Here is an 18,131-nt window from a genome sequence, read left to right on the forward strand (position 1 = left end):
CTTGGCCTATGCTGACTTTGTTCGTGCGCCGTGGGACTCGTGTCAACACCGGTCCTTTGGGACGAACGTTGCTTTGTCTGCCTTTTGGAAGGTCGTAGAGGTAAACATTTATTCCCTATAAAGTTTAGCTCTGCATATTAGTTAGCATTTACCCACACTTTTAACTCCTTGTAGATCTGGTTCTACGAGTATTTTCCTTCTGCTGCGCCGGCGAGACCATCGCAGCGGGGATTTCCAGTGAGCGCCTCTTGGGGAGGTCATCATGTGGACATGTCCACTACACATGTCCGGAACCGGATCATCGCGGTACGATTTTATTATTTATTTTGCATTTTTCGCGGTGCTTAGATATATTCTTGCCTGATTGATGCTCTTTATAGGGACCTGAGGTGGTATACCGGCCGTGGGGCGGTTGGACAGTCCCTAGGTTAGCCGCACAGTATTCTACTAAGCGTCGCTATTTTCTGGGGACTTATGGAGCGGTCGCGTACTTAGGAGAGAGGGTCGCTAGACAGCATTCTTCTGATGTCTTCGTCGTTCCTGCTGCTCCACCACGTCATATGTTTGACAAGGCGCGGTTATCGAGCATGTCTGAGGGAGCTGGCACCCCTTGGCGGTCCCATGTGATCCTCGGGCGGTGTTATGCTGAGAAGCTACTACCTTTGTTAGCTCCAACCCCCGTACCGGCTGAGGATGTGAGGGTAAGATTTTCAGCTCTTTACTTTCCACTAAGTAGCCCCCAAGTAATGTTTTACTGACCTTTTTGTCTTATCAGGACGGTGCTGCTGAGTTCGTGCCACCCCGTATGTCCATCCACTACCAGGGGATGTACGGGCCGATCGAGGAGATGATTTCTCCGGCCCAAGGGCGAGCGCTTCGTAGAGCGGTCGATTCCTCGCCACCAGACTAGAGTAAGCCTAGTTTTTTCAGAATTTTTGTGTTCATATATCATGCATTTTTACTGACTTATTTTTCTGACAGTTTTCACGCGAGGTGGTTTCGGCGATGGCACGATGCATAGATGCCTTCCGGAGCCAGCTCGTCCGGATGAGGAATGCGGCCACTTGCCGTCGGGATGACGTCATCCGAGAGGTAACCTTTCTTTACTCATTATTTTTGCATTGCTGCTTCAATTTTACTTTGTTTCTGATTTAACTCTTTTTGCAGGGTCAGCCTATCGCTTCTCACACCCGCGTGAGACCTGAGGGGCGGAGGAATCCAGCGAGGTCCAGCTCGAGACGTCGTCGCACTTCGTTAGGGGGTAAAGGCGATCGCTCTGAGGCTGCTCGAGCTGACGTTGCAGAGGGCTCGGGATCTTCTTCTGAGGGTGCTAATGCTGCACCGGTAGGAGAGGCTACCTCGGCTTTCAGAGGTGGTGGGATGTACGAGGTAGGCTCGTCATCGCAGCGGCCTCCGCGGCCTCAGCCTCAGGTTGATCCTGGCTGGAGTGGTCCTATATTGAGTCTTCCTCCTTCTACGGAGACTGGAGCTGGAGTTGAAGCTGGTGAAGAGGTGACTCCTCGTACGGCGCAATTTTATGACATGATGGGTCTACGTCCTCCGGCTCCGTATTTTGTTCCTGTGTATATTTTATTTTGACTTTTTTATAGAACTTTGCCTTAGACTCATTATTTGTAGACACATTTTGTATATTTATGCTATTATGAATTTATTTACTGTTGTGTGTATGTTTGTGTGTGCAAGAAAAGTGTGACAACAGTTTTGCGCAAAAATTCCGTCATTTTTATTATTGATGGAGGGTATCCGACTCTCTCCCCCAAAAAGAAAAAATAAAAACGGAAAAAATTGAATAGAATGTCGGGTGTTTGGAATTTAAAATAAAGTCCAAAAAGAATAATATAAATTAAAAAAATAACTATTTTTAATTAATTAAGAAAAAGGATAAAAAAGATGTTTAGGAAAATTAAACGGAGCCATAAAGTCATTAACCGACTCGATTCTAATATTAAAAACGCAAGTTGAGCACGCGCGGCTGGTTTGGCAACTTGGCGCCAGCTGGCGCCAGGCGCTACAAGTAGCGTGTGGCGCCAAGCGCTGGCGGTTGGCGCCAATCACGGGATTGTGACGCCAATTGACGCTGATACCGTATTTCAGTCTGATTGAAATTCCTCGCAATTTGTGTATAAAAATCCCCCTGCCCAGTCGATTCTTCTCATAATTCCAGCGAATAAATAATTCTCTTCTTTAGAAAAACAATAATCATGTCTTTAGTCACTAAGACCTTCACCCAATACACTCATGAATGGTGTCGATCTCTTAATGCGAGGGAGAGAAAAGAATTAGATTTATTTCACCTGGGGGGAATTTATGGCTTCAAAGGGGTAGATCTTGACCTAGACTTCATACATACCGCTTTAGAGTTTTGGAATGTTGATACTCATTGTTTCTGAATAGGGTATGATGAGTTTAGCCCTTTGCCGGAGGAATTTGGTGCTATCTTAGGCTTCCCTGCAATAGACCTTATAGCAATCCCTAGAGTAGATGCATACTATTATAAGGATTTTGAGCGCTTCTTTAATTTAAAGGAAAGGGATTTATCAAGAATAGTGGATGGCAACATAGTTAATTTGAAAGAATTTGCACGCCATTATTTTGATAAACCTCTTTCTGAATCTTTTCATATATATAGAAGAAGGGCGTTCTTATTTTGCATGCTTAACCAATTATTTCTTAGTAGTGGTAAAAATAACGAGGGTCAATCAATTATAACCACTGTACTAGAACAAATTGAATCAGGGAGAAATCCAATGCCATTAATAGTTGGAGAGACTATGATTAGTCTAGATGAATTGAAAAGGGACCCAAAAGCGCCTCTTTGCGGTTCTCCAATTTTATTACAAGTAGAAAAAATAATATTTTTAATTACAGAAATCAAAAAATATATTTTTGTATTGTAATAACAATTTATTTGCATTGCAATTTTTTTTACAGATGTGGCTAATGGAGAGGCTAGGATTAATTAGCCCTCCGGACGATATTGAAAAATATACTCCCAATTGCTTTGTGAGAAGGAAGAAGCGCATCCTTAAAATTGTGCGCCATGGGTGGAGAAAAGTCTTTGAATCACGTGATTTTGCTATCAAGTGGGTCATCCCATGGTGGAAAATAGAAAGGATGGTTGGTGTTAACAAGCAACCTTTCTGCCGTCTTCCAAGCTTGTCTCGTGTAACTTATTATTATCCCTACAGGGTAAAAAGACAATACGGCTTGCTTCAGAATATTCCTTCCGGGGATCTTCGTCCTCCCTTTGAGTACCCTGTATCTCAAGAAGTAGATAGATTCGATGCTTACTGGAGCGCTAGATCTTTACGGGAAGTGATTACCCAAAAGGTCCCTCCTTCTTTGCCCAATGATGTAAAGAAGTGGTTGCTGAAGAAATCTTCGATTGATCAGCGTAGAACCGATGTGAAGAATCGTCTAGGTGACAGGGTGATTCCTGCCAAGGAACGTTTAGGTGCAAGAATTGAATTCAAAACACCTGCAATGCCTAGGAAGAAAGGTGCTACCAAAGACAAAGGGAAAAGGAAAGCTAATACCACAGATAAAAAGGTCAGGGTGGAAAAGAAGCATGGAGTGTTAGCTGAAGGGGAGACCATCTACTCTAAAATTGAATGTAGGTCCTCTAAAGGATGCCTACTAGCTAAAGTCATGGATGAAGAGGAGGAAGCAGACAAGAATTGGAAAAGAGCTAGAAAGGAAAAGAAAGATTAAGAGCATTGCTTAGCTTTAGATTTATTAGACTTAGATTGTTATTTTTATTTAAAGTTAATTTATTTCAGCTTTATTTAAATTCCATCAATAATGGAATTTTATTTTATTAATGAAATTTTAGCTTTCAATTAAATTATTTACTTTAATTTATTTTATTAAAGGAATGAAAATAAAAAAAAAATTAATTTTCCAGAAATTCTTCGAGTACGGAAGTCAAAAATTTTCCGAAAAACACCGAAATTCGCCCAGATTTTATTCCCGAATTGGCGCCAGTCATTGGCATTTGGCGCCTGTCATTGAAGTCTGGCACCAGGCACCAATTCCATCGGCTGACGCTGATGACTTCTGGCTGGCGCCAGGTTCTGTTCTGCGACGCCAATAATTCGCTGATTTTCTGTTCAATTTTTAATTAAATCTGGAACGCGGAGATGTCGAAAAATAAAGTGGCCGCACCCGTAAAGGGTTGCCTACGTATCCTTTCTTAAGGAATCAGGCCGAACGTAGCTCTCTTGAGTATCCTATTCAAGTAATTATGGGTAGTATTTCTTAAGTTGGTCAAGATTGGTCATGTTTGAGAATTCATTGCCATCCATATCAGTTATGTAACACCCCAATAATTCTCTCTTAAAACCTGTAAATACCCTGAAGAAAATCTAAGAGAATTACTGGCGTGCTACCGCCACGTGTTCAAACGTTAAGGCTTTATCAGAAAATAGCAGCGAAAAAACTAACTCAGCTATAAATAAGTTTCAAAACCAATAACCAAAACCAAATTAAATGATACAAGCTGGAACCATTAAGGTCCTTATTCAAAATCCAAACTAGAAGAAATAGTATAAAAATAAAACCGAGTTTAAATAAATTCAAACTTGCAAAAGAAAACAAACTGCGAACAATAACTAACTCTCCACTCAAAATCCCACAACCCTGATGCGAATGCTGCGTATGTAAGAACCTGCGGTTAATCTGCTCCCCAATATTACAAGTGTAAAAATTGGATCGTCACAGGGTCATTGAAAGGCGAAGGCCATGACCAAAGAAAGACACACAAAGCACGCAATCAGCAAAGCTGAGTACATACAAGCTGCAAAATAAATTAAGAAATCCATAACATGCTACTAATAATCAATCATTATGCATCATTAAATTATAGACTCAACACACGACTCAACTATTTATATTACTAAGACTCCATTAATTAATAATAGGTAATCATTATTTTTATTCATTGGATTACGCAATAGACAAGGTTGTCCAACCCATGCTCCATTTGGAACATCAATAAAAGAAAAACCCCATGCCTCCTTTTGGAAACATCAATAAACATCCAACGACCACGGGCGCGACTCCGTGACCGTAGTTAGTATGAGATCTCAACTAACTCCTAGTTTTAAAAAAATAATATTTGAAATAAGAGACTCGTAGATCAGACGACCTCGATAAAAGTACACGGCTAATACCCCATGTACCCCAACCCCTGATTGTCATTACTCCAGATGTGCACCAATAATCTAGAGTTTTATTGCTCATCCATCTTGCACTTTACGTGATTTACAGGTTTAGACTTGGTGATGACTCATATGCATAACAATACAATCAATCCAATATCAATTCAATCAAGTAAAACAACTTTTCAATTTCAATTCTTGATTTATTAGTGGCAAGCAACATTTATTATTTATTCCTTTACTACCTCGGTGTATAAACACCTTGAGTGCATAAGGCACCCCAAAACCTTAACCTCGTCTTATAAGACTTGAATTCTTCCTTTACTCATCCTGTTTGCATAATCATGAATGAGTAATAAATTAATCTTTACACCAATCACATACCTTTGCCTTTAAGCGCACCTTGCATAATTAGAGCATAAATAATACTTGCATTATAAACTAGTGCACATCATTTGAAATTCACAATGTATAACCAAACAATTTAACCCAGTCATCCCTGTACATGATACTAAGTTCTCGATCCGTCCTTAAACATGCACCTAAAAGAAAGGTTTCGTAACTTGTACGTACCTTGAGCAAACGAATTGGTATGCCACTTTACTAACTATAAATCACCTTCAATAAACTCCTCTCCTAAGCCAAATAACAACATCTCAATCAATACCCAATCAATCAAATTTACAGCAATACTAACTTACTTTAAAACCTTCAAAATCCAAATGAAACAACACTTTAAAACCTTCCCTTTAGTTAAAATTAAAGGCTTATATATAGTTCTTTAAATTTTCTTCATAAATACCTTAAAATACACTCTTATACATGAAATTATAGCAAGTTCAAAGTCTAATAAAAATCTGAAAATTATATAAAAACCCCTAAAAATCTCCCTTTTTAATGGGTGATTAAACCCTCTTTATAAAACATCAAAAGTAGTACTTAAAAACTATTTTCAACACTTAAAACTTCAATAAAATCATATATTTATGCTTAATTAACTTTAAACATAATTAATTTTATTAATCAAACTCAAGGATAATATTTTAAGTATAAAAAAACTTCGTTAAAATAAAAAAAACTGCCCGAAAATCACATTTAGAGGCTTAATTTGGCCACGAGAGGGTAGTGCTCACGACCAAAGGTAATGAGTCTTTCTTAAAACGTTGTTTCCACATGGAAAACACTACTTTTTCATCAAAATCGGACGAGTTCAGAATCTGATCGGGATTAAAACGGGATTAATATTAATGAACGAAAATCTAAAAATTAAAACACGAATCTACGTGTTCAAAATAATATGGAATTAAGTTAAACTAATCAGTAGTTATAATCACCAAAATTTCAAAACATCATTACTATAAAAGCCCTAAATCAATTGTTCATAAAAACCCTAAAATCATGATTTTCAATAAATTGAAACCCTAGGTTTATAATTCATAAAATATGAAATTTATAACATAAATATAATCTGAAATTTATAATCTTTATACCATTAAAATATAATTTGATACTAAAAATATAATCTTTATACTAAAATCAAAACCCAAAACAATTAAATTAACATTAAGCAAAATAATGAAACAAAGGAGGATGAAAATAAGACTAACCTTTTTGTGTGGGAAATATTTGGAGATTCATGGGGTATTTATAGGAGAGAATTATTGTAAGGTAAAAAGAAAAATTGGGCCTCATAAAAATAATGGGTCGATTGAGTAAACAAATGGGTTAGGCTTGTGTGATTGGACATAAATTGTATAATAAAGGTGCATAAAATAATTTGTTCAAATAATTTTCGACCCAGATTAATAATTTGAAACTTTTGAAATTAAATTATGAAAAATAACAAATAAATATTATAAATAAAATAAATTTTCATTTATAAAATATTTAAAAATACGGGGGATTACAAGTTAGTTTTGCTGCACCTCCTAATAGGATTGTCTTGACAATGTAGGGTCCAGACCAATTAGGTCTAAATTTTCCCCTTGGGTCTAAAACATTTTTCCTTAGTGCTTTTAATACTAAATCTCCTACTTTGATATTTCTTGTCTTGACCTTCTTATTAAAATGCCTAGCCATACGAGTTTGGTAACACTGAGTGTGATGTAGAGCTTCTAGTCGTTTCTCATCGAGTAGAATCAATTCTTCGTATCTTGCCCTAGTCAATTCAACTTCATCGAGTTTACTCTCTAGCGCAATGCGTAGAGATGGTATTTCTAATTCGACAGGTTGTACGGCATCCATCCCATATACCAAGGAAAATGGCGTGTTTCCTGTTGATGTACGGATTGACGTGCGATAACCCCACAATGCGAAGTGAAACTTGTCAGGCCAATCCTTATAATTTTCTGTCATTTTCTCGATGATATTCTTTAGATTTTTATTAGCTGCCTCAACTGCTCCGTTTGCTTGAGGTCTATAAGGGGAAGAATGATGGTGTTGAACGCCATATTTTTGTAGCAATTCTTCACATTCGGCTTGAAAGTGAGTTCCATTGCCACTTATCATTTCATGTGGGACTCCATATCGACAAATAATATTTCTTTAGATAAAGAGTGCTACATGTTTTGCAGTGAGTTTAGCGTACGATTGCGCTTCGACCCACTTTGTAAAGTAATCAATTGCTACTAGGAAAAATTCGTGGCCTCCTGTTCCTGGGGGAGTGATTTTGCCAATGATGTCAATTCCCCATGTAGAGAATGGCCATGGCGATGTGTAGGTGTAGAGCAAAGATGGAGGGACATGTTGTAAATTGGCATAAATTTGGCACTTAGGGCATCTTTTTACGTATTGATAGCAATCCCTATTCATTGTAGTCCAATAATATCCTTCTCGCATTATTTTCAGGACTAACATTTTGCTGTTTACATGAGTGCCACAGATTCCTTCGTGAACTATTCTCATTACTCTTTGTGCATCCATCTTTCCTACACATAAGAGAGCTCGAACTTTAGGTACCCTTTTATGTAGCTCGTTGTCTATGAGTACATATTGAGAAGCCAAAAGTCTCAACGCTTGCTTTGCTCTTTTGTCAGCATGAGGAGGGTATTCTCCATTGGTGACATAATTGAGTATGTCCGTGTACCACGGTTCTTCTTCTTCTTCTTCCTCTTCTTGGACTAAGTTGTCGTCTTCTATAGCCTGGATATATGCTGGTTTGTGCCTTTTTTCGATAGTTAGAGGCATTTGCTCGATTTCTGTGGGAATCCTAACCATTGAGGCTAATCTTGCCAAGACATCGGCAAATTGGTTTTCCTCTCTAGGTAGATATGTATATTCTACCTTCTCTAACTGATCGGTAAGAGTTTCCAGATAGGTTTGGTAAGGGGCTAGGCTTTCGCTCCTTACTTTCCACCTCTTAGATATCTGATTGATGATCAAAGAAGAGTCTCCGAATATTCTTAACTTCTTTACTCCCAATGCCAAAGCTTTTTCAAGGCCTACCACGCACACTTCATATTCAGCAGCATTGTTGGTAACGTCGAAATCAAGCTTTATGGAGATAGGAACGTGTTCTTCTTTAGGTGATACTAGTAGTACTCCAACGCCACATCCCTTTTGGTTTAAGGCTCCGTCAAAATACAAGGTCCAAGTATCATCTTCAGTGACCATTAAGTCTTCATCTGGAAATTCATTGTCTTGTATTGGCGTCGAGTCTTCTATTGGAAAGTCTGCTAGAAAGTCTGACACCACGGATCCTTTAATAGCTTTTTGTGGCATAAACCTTACATCGAACTAAGCTAGATTGACTATCCATCTTGAAATGCGTCCATTGAGTGTAGATTTCTCGAACAGATACTTGAGTGGATCTAATCGAGAGACTACGAAAACGGTATGCACCAACATGTAATGTCTTAACTTAGTTGTGGCCCACACCAAGGCGAGGCACAATTTCTCAAGCGGTGTATAGCGTGTTTCGTATTCGATCATCTTTTTACTTAGGTAATAGATTGCGTTCTCTTTTCCTTCTACTTCTTGTGCTAGCATGGCTCCCATTGTCTCTTTGGTAACCGTCAAATATAACTTAAGAGGTATTCCGGGAAGTGCTGGTGCTAATACAGGAGGATTTGCGAGATAGGATTTGATCTTTTCAAAGGCTTTTTGACACTCGTCATCCCATATTACTGGTACATTCTTCTTGAGCTTCTTGAAGATCGGTTCGCATATTGTCGTCAGTTTTGATATGAACCTACTTATGTATTGCAACCGGCCAATAAATCCTCGAATCTGTTTCTCAGTCTTGGACGGTGGCATTGACATGATTGCTTTAATCTTGGTTGGATCCACCTCTATTACTCTAGAGCTTATGACGTATCCCAAGAGCTTGCCTGAGGTGACTCCAAAAGCACATTTTGATGGATTCAACCTCATGTTATATTTTCTTAGCCTTTCGAAAAATTTCCTTAAGGCTACTTGATGGCCTGGACGGTCTTTCGATTTTACAATCATGTCGTCGACATATACTTCGACTTCTTTGTGCATCATGTCATGGAGTAAGGCAGTTGCTACACGTTGGTAAGTAGCACCCGCGTTTTTCAACCCGAATGGCATAACCGTGTAGCAGTAAGTGCCCCATGGTGTTATAAAGGTTGTTTTCTCCATGTCTTCTTCTGCCATGAGAATATGGTTTTACCCTGCATATCCATCCATAAACGAAAGAAGCGCGTGGTTTGCCGTGTTATCTACCAGAATATCGATGTGTGGAAAAGGAAAGTCGTCCTTTGGACTTGCCTTATTTAGATCTAGATAGTCGACACACATCCTTACCCTTCCGTCTTTCTTTGGAACTGGGACGACGTTGGCGACCCATTCGGGGTATTTGGATACCTTGATGAAACCTGCTGTTATTTGTTTTTGAACTTCTTCTTTTTTTTTAAGTGCTACGTAGGGTTTCATTCGACGCAACTTTTGTTTTACAGGTTTCATTCCTGGAATTAGTGGTATAGTGTGTTGAGCTATTTCTCTATTAATGCCTGGCATATCTTCATATGACCAAGCAAATACATCGATAAATTCTTTAAGTAAGTTAATTAAATCGGTTCTTTCTTGTTTATTCAATGTTAATCCGATTTTAACTTCTCTTTTATGAGTTGAATCATTTGAGATGTCAACTGTTTCAGTTTCTTCAATTACCGGTGTTTTCTTTTCGAGTGTTTCCATTGCTTTAATAATTTCTTTGTCTTTTTCATCGTTAGCTAAGCAATGCTCGTCATCTTGGGTTAGGGAGGAACACAAGAAGTAAGGAGAATGAGAAATATTATTATACTCTGAGATCATTACATCAAAGAGTGATATGTCCTCAGGGACTGGATCACTAACTATCCTAGGAGAAGAAATATGATGGGAAGGTGTTACTACTAAAGACTTAGAAGACTCTAAAGGGAAAGACTCTGACTCAGACTCTGACTCAGACGACTCCTCAAACATCGGTCCTTACCCTGTCGTGATTGATATCTTCCTTCCGCTTGGAGTAGTCACTTTGATAGTCTTGCGCCACCCTTGTAGTGAGCCTTCGGCTGGAGTAATTAGCTTCGAGGGGTCGAAGCTTTCACTTTGTAGGACCATTTGAATGAGCGAGGAGTTATCTTCTTCATAAGTTGTCTCATTCTTTTCTCGCCCAAACAGTAATCCCATGACGTTAAAGTTAAAGCATGGGGGTGCTTTCTCCTTATGGACGGGAGTTGGGATTTCATCAGTGAAGTAGCAATCCAAGAAAATCTCGAATCCCGGTTGCCTTATGCCGTTTACAACAAATGGCTCAGGAAATTCATGGCATGGATAGTCCTTTCCTTCTTTTATGAACTGACCATTAAGCGTAATAGGGTACTGATCCATTGGAATTGCTTTCTTTTGAATGCGAGCGTCCCTACGTGCTTTCAACTTGTCTTGGGCTCGCTTGAGATCTTTCCGAGTCAGTACAAAACCAAGTCCGAAAGTATCTAACTTAGGGAGGCCAGGTGACTCAAGCGGTTTTTCCATTCCTTTCTTCTTTCCTAAAGTCATCCCAGGAAAGTGTCCTTGTTTCTTCAGCATGGCGTTGACGGTCATGTTGGAATGGGGGTCATGGCAAAGAGATGTCCCTTCATCCTCCTGGATTAAGGAGACTTCTTCGTTAAAGCCCCATAAGTCTTCATCATCCTCGTCTTGCTCCACATTAATAATTGGATTTTCTATGGATTTGATTCTCATTGGCGAAGCATCGATGGTGATTGGAATTCCTCCAACTATAGCATTCACTTGTTGGTGGAGAGATGAAGGGACGGCCTTTAGATCATGAAGCCAAGGGCGTCCCAACAATAAGTTGAATGAAGCTTTGATGTCCACTACTTGGAAAGTAGTAGCATGTTCTATTGCTCCTACCGTTACATTTAGGGTAATCTTGCCAAGAGCTTGACGACGAGTATTATCATAGGCTCTTATTCCTTGTGTGGACGGAGATAAGTCTTCATCCCTTATGCCGAGCATCCTCGCGGTTCTAAGTGGACAGACATTGATAGCCGATCCATTGTCTACAAGAGTCTAGGGGTGGAAATTTGGGTCAGTGGGTCGGGTTCGGGTCAGATTTAGGGTCAATTTCGGGTTATGCTTAGAAATAATAAAAAATAGTGCAAAACTTAAAATTATTACGAAATATGAAATTTTGGTCAAATCGGGTCAAATTCGGGTTATTCGGGTTTGGATCGGGTCGGGTTCGGGTTTCTCTCATTAACTTCGGGTCGGGTTCGTTCGGGTTATTGGGTCGGGTCAGGGATTGCCAGCCCTACAAGAGTCATAGGAACATTCATTCTTTTGCAGACTACCGTGAGGTTTAATGCCTTGTAATGTTTGTCACCTTCTGGGGGTAAATCTTTGTCAGAAAAGGTGATCAAATTAATCGGACTAGGAAGTTCACTTGTGAGGAAGTTGGCTAGTCCCTCAGAAGTAGTGTCAGAATCTATCCCGATTTTATCCAAGGCATTCATTACAGCCAACCTATGTTCTCGAGATGTTGCCAGAAGTTTCCATACATTCATCTCAACTTTTGTCTTCTTAAACTGTTTAACAATGTCGTTGTCTTCGATGATAGGTATGGGAACTTGATGTATGGTTGGCATTGGTTGTGTTGAAACGGGAGGTTGCATTCTCCCAGATCTTGTGAGGACATCTATTGATGAATCTTCTTCAGCCCAAATGTCATCTGTGGTGTATGACACAGAAGGCGAAGGTCCTACTATGTCCTTTAGATAGACATCTTCTTCATCACTGTCCCAAGCTCCATTAATGGTTGTATCCTCTTCTTGTTGAACTTGGACTAGTTTCTTTTCATCAATCATTTTCTGTACCAAATCCTTGAATTTGAAACAGTTTTCTATAGTGTGACCCCCTGATTGATGATACTGACAGTAATATCTATCTGTCCTTTTTAATGACTCAAATGGTCTCGGTTCGAGAGGTTTGACCTCGCCACTCTCGGAGAGCATTTCGAACATTTGCGCATATGGGATCCCAATTGGAGTGTAGATTCTATTGCTCTTCTTGGGATTTTCAGTGACTTGTAAGGGAAAGTGTTTTGCCTCATAAGTCGTTCTCACTGGTGTGAATTCTCTTTTAGGTTCTTCTTTTGGAAGTGGAAGCTCATCATATTTCTTATGGAGTTCGTTCATAACTTTGAGAGCTTCACGTAGTAATTGCGATGCCTCCTTCATAGACAGTGTGAGCAGTTGTATATCTTCCTTATTCGTTGGTTCTGGAAGGTTATCCTTGACATCGAAAAAGATCTCCTCTTCTTTTTCTATGGCACTGATTTCTTCAACAGGTTCAATGAGAGAGGAGGGGTCAACCTCGTTTTCCTCATCGGAGATAGCCAAGGTATGAGCTAGAGGTGCATTGTCGATGCTTGGCTTCTTACTGGCAGGGGGCAACGGCAGTTTGTTATTGTCGATTAGGTCTTGGATAGCTTCCTTAAGCTTCCAACAGCTTTCAGTGGAATGGCCCCTACCTTGGTGATACTTGCAGTGTGCATTAGGGTTCCAGTTAATTGACCTCTTCTCAACTGGTGGGTCTCCAAATGGTCCAATGGGAGTTATAAGACCTTTTTCATTTAATCGATCAAATGCGGTGTCATAACTCATGCCAATAGGAGTGAAGTTGCTCCTAAATGGTTTCTTCTGTCCTTGGTTGTTCATGGCAAGAACTTCTCCTAAATTAAAGGTGCTAACATTATTTGAGTGGGCGGTTTTGGAAGAAGAAGGATTGTCGTTCTTCTTTCCTTTCCAGCCACTGTTGGAGTTATTGTTGGCAGCTTTTGACTTAGCCAAGTCATCTTCAATATTGATCCCAATGTCATAAACGGCCTTGAAGGTATGGAGATTATTTTGATACTTGAGATGCTTGGAATATTTTTCTTGGAGATTTTTGATAAACAGCCTCACAGACTCTTTTTCACTTAGTACCTCAATAATCTTAGCTGAGGTTTCTCTCCACTTGTTAAAGAAAGAGGTGAAGCCTTCATTCTCTTTCTGTTTGAGGATTTCAAGTTCTCTATGGTCAGTCTCGACTTAAATGTTGCACTTGTACCTATCTACGAAAGCGTTTGCTATAGACTCCCAGGTAGAGGTCTTTTATTTCTCGAGAGAAAAGAACCATTGTTGGCAAACGGTCTCGAGAGATAGTGAGAAAAGAGAAGGGAAGACCTTCTTATTGATACCCTTGATACTCATTAATGTTTCAAATGCTTTTAAATGAAAGTAAGGGTTGTCAATTGCTCTGAATTTTGGGATGTCGTCGGCGTTGAACTTCTGCGGAAGAAGATCCTTGTCCACCGAGACCCCTTGTGATGTAAGCTCTTGAAACTTGTAGTCGCTGGACAACTTGCTTAAACTCTCTTGCATGAGGTCCATTTGTTGTTGCTTCACGGGATCATCGATCCTAAGTGCGAGAAGCTTTAGTGTCTTAGTCACAGTAACCAGTTGGTTCTTAAGATCATTGACTTCTTCTTGAGTTGCCATTATAACCTTAGCTTTTCTCTTGCGAGCTATGGGTTTGTCAAAAAGTTGGACTTGTACGAAGAGGTTGTCTTTGATTAATCGTCCTTCCTTTCTTGACCACGCGCTGTAAATTTAACCATTTTGCGTTTTAATTACTTGACTCGAATCATCTTTACTTTATGGTTTATTTTAAGAGAAAAAGAAAAAGAAAGGGGTGCATATTTTTGGCAAAAATAATGTACATATTTTTAGGGAACTAAGTATTATTATTTTTATTGGAGGATTAATATCTGACTTACCCCCCTAAAAAAATGACGGAAAAACGCGCACACAAGACTCACTTAATCATGGTCAAAGTATGTGTATTGGTGTGTGCGTTGAGTGTAAGTGACATGCTTGGACTCTTGTGTAAGACCATGGGACTTAGTGCCTAAACTCGATCATTGATTCAATTAAACATTATTGACAGCAAAATTAACCGAATTAAACAGAAAACTGATTAATTAGACCCTAGGTGATGACTCGACCAATAATCCGAACTGTCGGTCAAGTGACAGGACTGGCGTCACACTGTGGAGCTTGAAGCCAGACAACATAGCTGTTGTCAGGCGCTACACTCCATAGTGTGGCGCTACAGCTCAGACTTTGGCGCCAATATTGGAACTTCGGTCTGGGACTGTTTTCGGTGTTATTAGTCAACAGGGGTATGCCTAAAGTCGTACTAGGTCAATTCCAATTAAAATATTAGACTTTACTGACTCAAATTAATTAATTAATTAATTAATTAGGCAAGGTTCTTTAATTGATTTAGTCTCAACACAAGTCAACAAACGGTTAAGAGAAACATAGAATATATATGCACAACAAATAATGCACAATTAGTCAAGTAGGCACAATATGATGCAATGCGTTTGCCACCTAACCAAGGCTCTAGTTCTCTAAAGTTCGGGATATGGTTTAGTCAAAGAGGGTCCATGGTTAATTGTCCGGATGCACCGCGCGGAAGCCTAACCGTGAAGGGTTGGCGCGAGTGGATGGGACACCGCGAGTTTTAGAAAAAACTCGCTTCCATGGTTTGGTGAATTCAACATCTCGGATGTACCCTTTGTTGCACGGAGCGTTCAATTGGGTAGATGGAGCATGAATTCCCAGAGGGTTATATCCATATGTAGAACACATATGGGTTTCAGAAAAGTGAGAAAAAATTCAATCAGGAAGTAGGATCAAGCAAACAATACGAAAAACCGGTCGAAATTAGAACACATATTTCTGGCTCGGTATTGGGGAAATTGGCGCCAGCAAACAGAGACTGGCGCCAGCTTTTAACTGTAGCGCCTGGCGCCAATACTGGCGTCTGGCGCTACGGCTAAAAGTCTGGCGCCAAGCTCTGGCCCCTGACGCTACTTCCCACATGCCTCAGCAGCTTTCTGTGCTCGATAAAATTTTCCAGTTTCGCGCGGTGTTATTTCAGTCCTAGTTGTGAAAGACGTTTCTCAAATTTCCTACGTGTAAAATCCTATGTTTTTAACTCATTACGGATGGTCTTTCCAATGAGATCTTTTTTATGCATATGACAATAATGTTCATCAAAATTACGCACATGAAATACTTAGAACTTTTCGAGTCTCATCCACTCATTCTAAATCATTGCCAAAACAAATTCATGAATTAAAATAGAAATCCTCCCCAGTGGAGTCGCCAATAACTGTAGGGAATATTTTCAAGCCTTTAAAATCCCACTAGCTTGAAACCCACTGTGATCATACACTAAAGTACGGTGGCGTCCAAAAGGGAAGAAGATAGAGCAAAAGAGTCGCCAACAAGTTTTTTAAGGAACTTGTAAACCGTTCACGAGGTGAAGGTTACACCCCTTAACGATCCAAGAGATCGTCAACTCCATAAGGTCAAGAACCAAATAAGGGTTCGGGGATGAAGGTACAAATCCAACCTAAAAGAGATTAAACCTGCCCTAATAATAGGCCTATACTTTATTCTGATCGTATTCATGTGCGCTTTCTGATTAACATGCAATCAATAGATTAACCCTAAACCTGCTTATCTATGTTGGTTGAATATTAATGCACAAACAAATCTATTATTGGCGATCACTTGAAATTATAATCACAATAATTAACCCTAACAAGATTATTAATTATCTTATTAAGCGTGATTACAAGTACAACATTCCCTTTAAACATGCAATAAAGGTGTGATCAAGCAATAAATATAAATATCAAGCAACATAATAATAATAAATATCATGAATAATAATTTAATCATAAAAATAATAATAATCATAAATAAAATAATCATCATCAAAATAATAATAATCATAAATTATAACAATTATAATCATAATCATGTTCATGTTAATATTAAAGCATAATAATAATAGTAAGATCCTAGGCATGATACTAACAAGATTAATAACAAACCCTAGCATGTCACTAAGCAATAAAAATCACATCTTTAATCCTAACATGATACTAACACTAGTAGAAAAATTGAAAAAGACACCGCTCAATGGCCACCGGTTTTTGAAAACCAGTGGCTTAAAAAATGGGCGGGATTAGGCATATGTACATTGCCACCGGTTCAAGCCGAACCGGTGGCATGAATGATAAAGGCCACCGGTTTTGAACCGGTGGCAATAATCAAATAATAAAAAAAAAAGCCCACCATTCTCTTTTCCCTTCCTTTATATACCCTAACCCTAATCTTCTCTCTCCTCTATCGCCTCTCCTGCTCTCCTCCTTCTCTCTATCTCCTTCTCTCCTTCGTTCTTACTCCCCCTCTCTCTCCTTCTCTCCCTCTCTGTTCTCTCGATCTCTCTCTATCCTGCTCTCCCTCTCTGTTCTCTCTCTCGTCGCCCTTCGTCCTCTCTCCTCCGTTCTCCTCCTTCGTCCTCCATCAAATCCGCACTACACAGCCACCATCAACCACCGAAATCACCTAACTTCACCCGAAAAAAATCCATTACCCACAAAATCACCACCACGCCACCACCACACCAGCAACACCAACATCAACAACACCGTCAGATCTACATCATCAACACCAATTTTCGCTCTTTTTCGCAGTTTTTGGGTTTGATATTTCGAGGTTACGGTTTCTGGGTTTAATTGATTTTGTAATTGCTATGTTTAATTGATTTTGGAATTTTCTGGGTTTAATTGATGAGTGTTGATGGGTCTATGTTTCTGGGTTTAATTTGATTATTCAAGGGTTTCTGGGTTTATGTTTAATTCGAAATTGCATGAGTGTTCTGGATTTTTTTTTTTAATATTTTTTATTTTTTTTTCGTGATTTTTGTGAGTTTTTATTTATTAATTTTAATCTTGGTGTTCTGATTTTCGAAATTGTACGAGTATTCTAGTGAAATTGCATGCGTTTTTTTAGGTTTTTTTGTTTTATTTTGAGTTTTTTGTTTTTTTTTTCGGGGATTTCTGGGTTAATTTTTTTTTTAATTATTAATTTGAGTTTTCTGGGTAGATAATGCATTTTTTTTTTAGTTCTCGAGTTTTATTAATTTTGGTGTTTTAATTGATACAGGTATTAGATTATGACTCCACGAAGAATCAAGATGTTTGTGTCAAAAAAAGATCAAGATGTTGATTTTGGAATATTGTTTTAGAACTTAATTTTATTTTTTTTGTTTCTGATGTTGTAATTTTATTTATTTATTAATTTATTTTTATGTTGTAATTTTTTTTTATTTTGGTGTTGTACAATAACAATTTAATGATAATTATATTTTGGATTATATTTCGGTTGATTTCGATGTTTTTTTTTCGATGTTGTGTTTCTTACATAATTACATTGAATCGTTGGAGTATATTTCAAGTGGAAAAAACAAAACCAAAAAAAAAATATATATATATATTTACATGCACATTGCCACCAGTTAACCGGTGGCATTTATATATAATACCAAAAAAAAATAAAGCTGGAAGGGTTATTGCCACCGGTTAACCGGTGGCAATAC

The 18,131-nt window shown here is 38.7% G+C and overlaps 1 long non-coding RNA gene across 1 annotated transcript; it reads left to right on the forward strand.

Annotated features, from left to right (window-relative positions):
• The first annotated feature begins 17,070 nt into the window (after positions 1–17,070).
• On the forward strand, positions 17,071–17,921 carry LOC145555981 (uncharacterized). Its single transcript, XR_014091652.1, has 2 exons — positions 17,071–17,248; positions 17,699–17,921. It is a non-coding gene; the product is annotated as an uncharacterized LOC145555981 (long non-coding RNA).
• The last annotated feature ends 210 nt before the right edge of the window (positions 17,922–18,131 follow it).

This window comes from Chenopodium album, chromosome 8, assembly GCF_948465745.1.
Source record: "Chenopodium album chromosome 8, dcCheAlbu1.1, whole genome shotgun sequence".
Taxonomy (NCBI): domain Eukaryota; kingdom Viridiplantae; phylum Streptophyta; class Magnoliopsida; order Caryophyllales; family Amaranthaceae; genus Chenopodium; species Chenopodium album.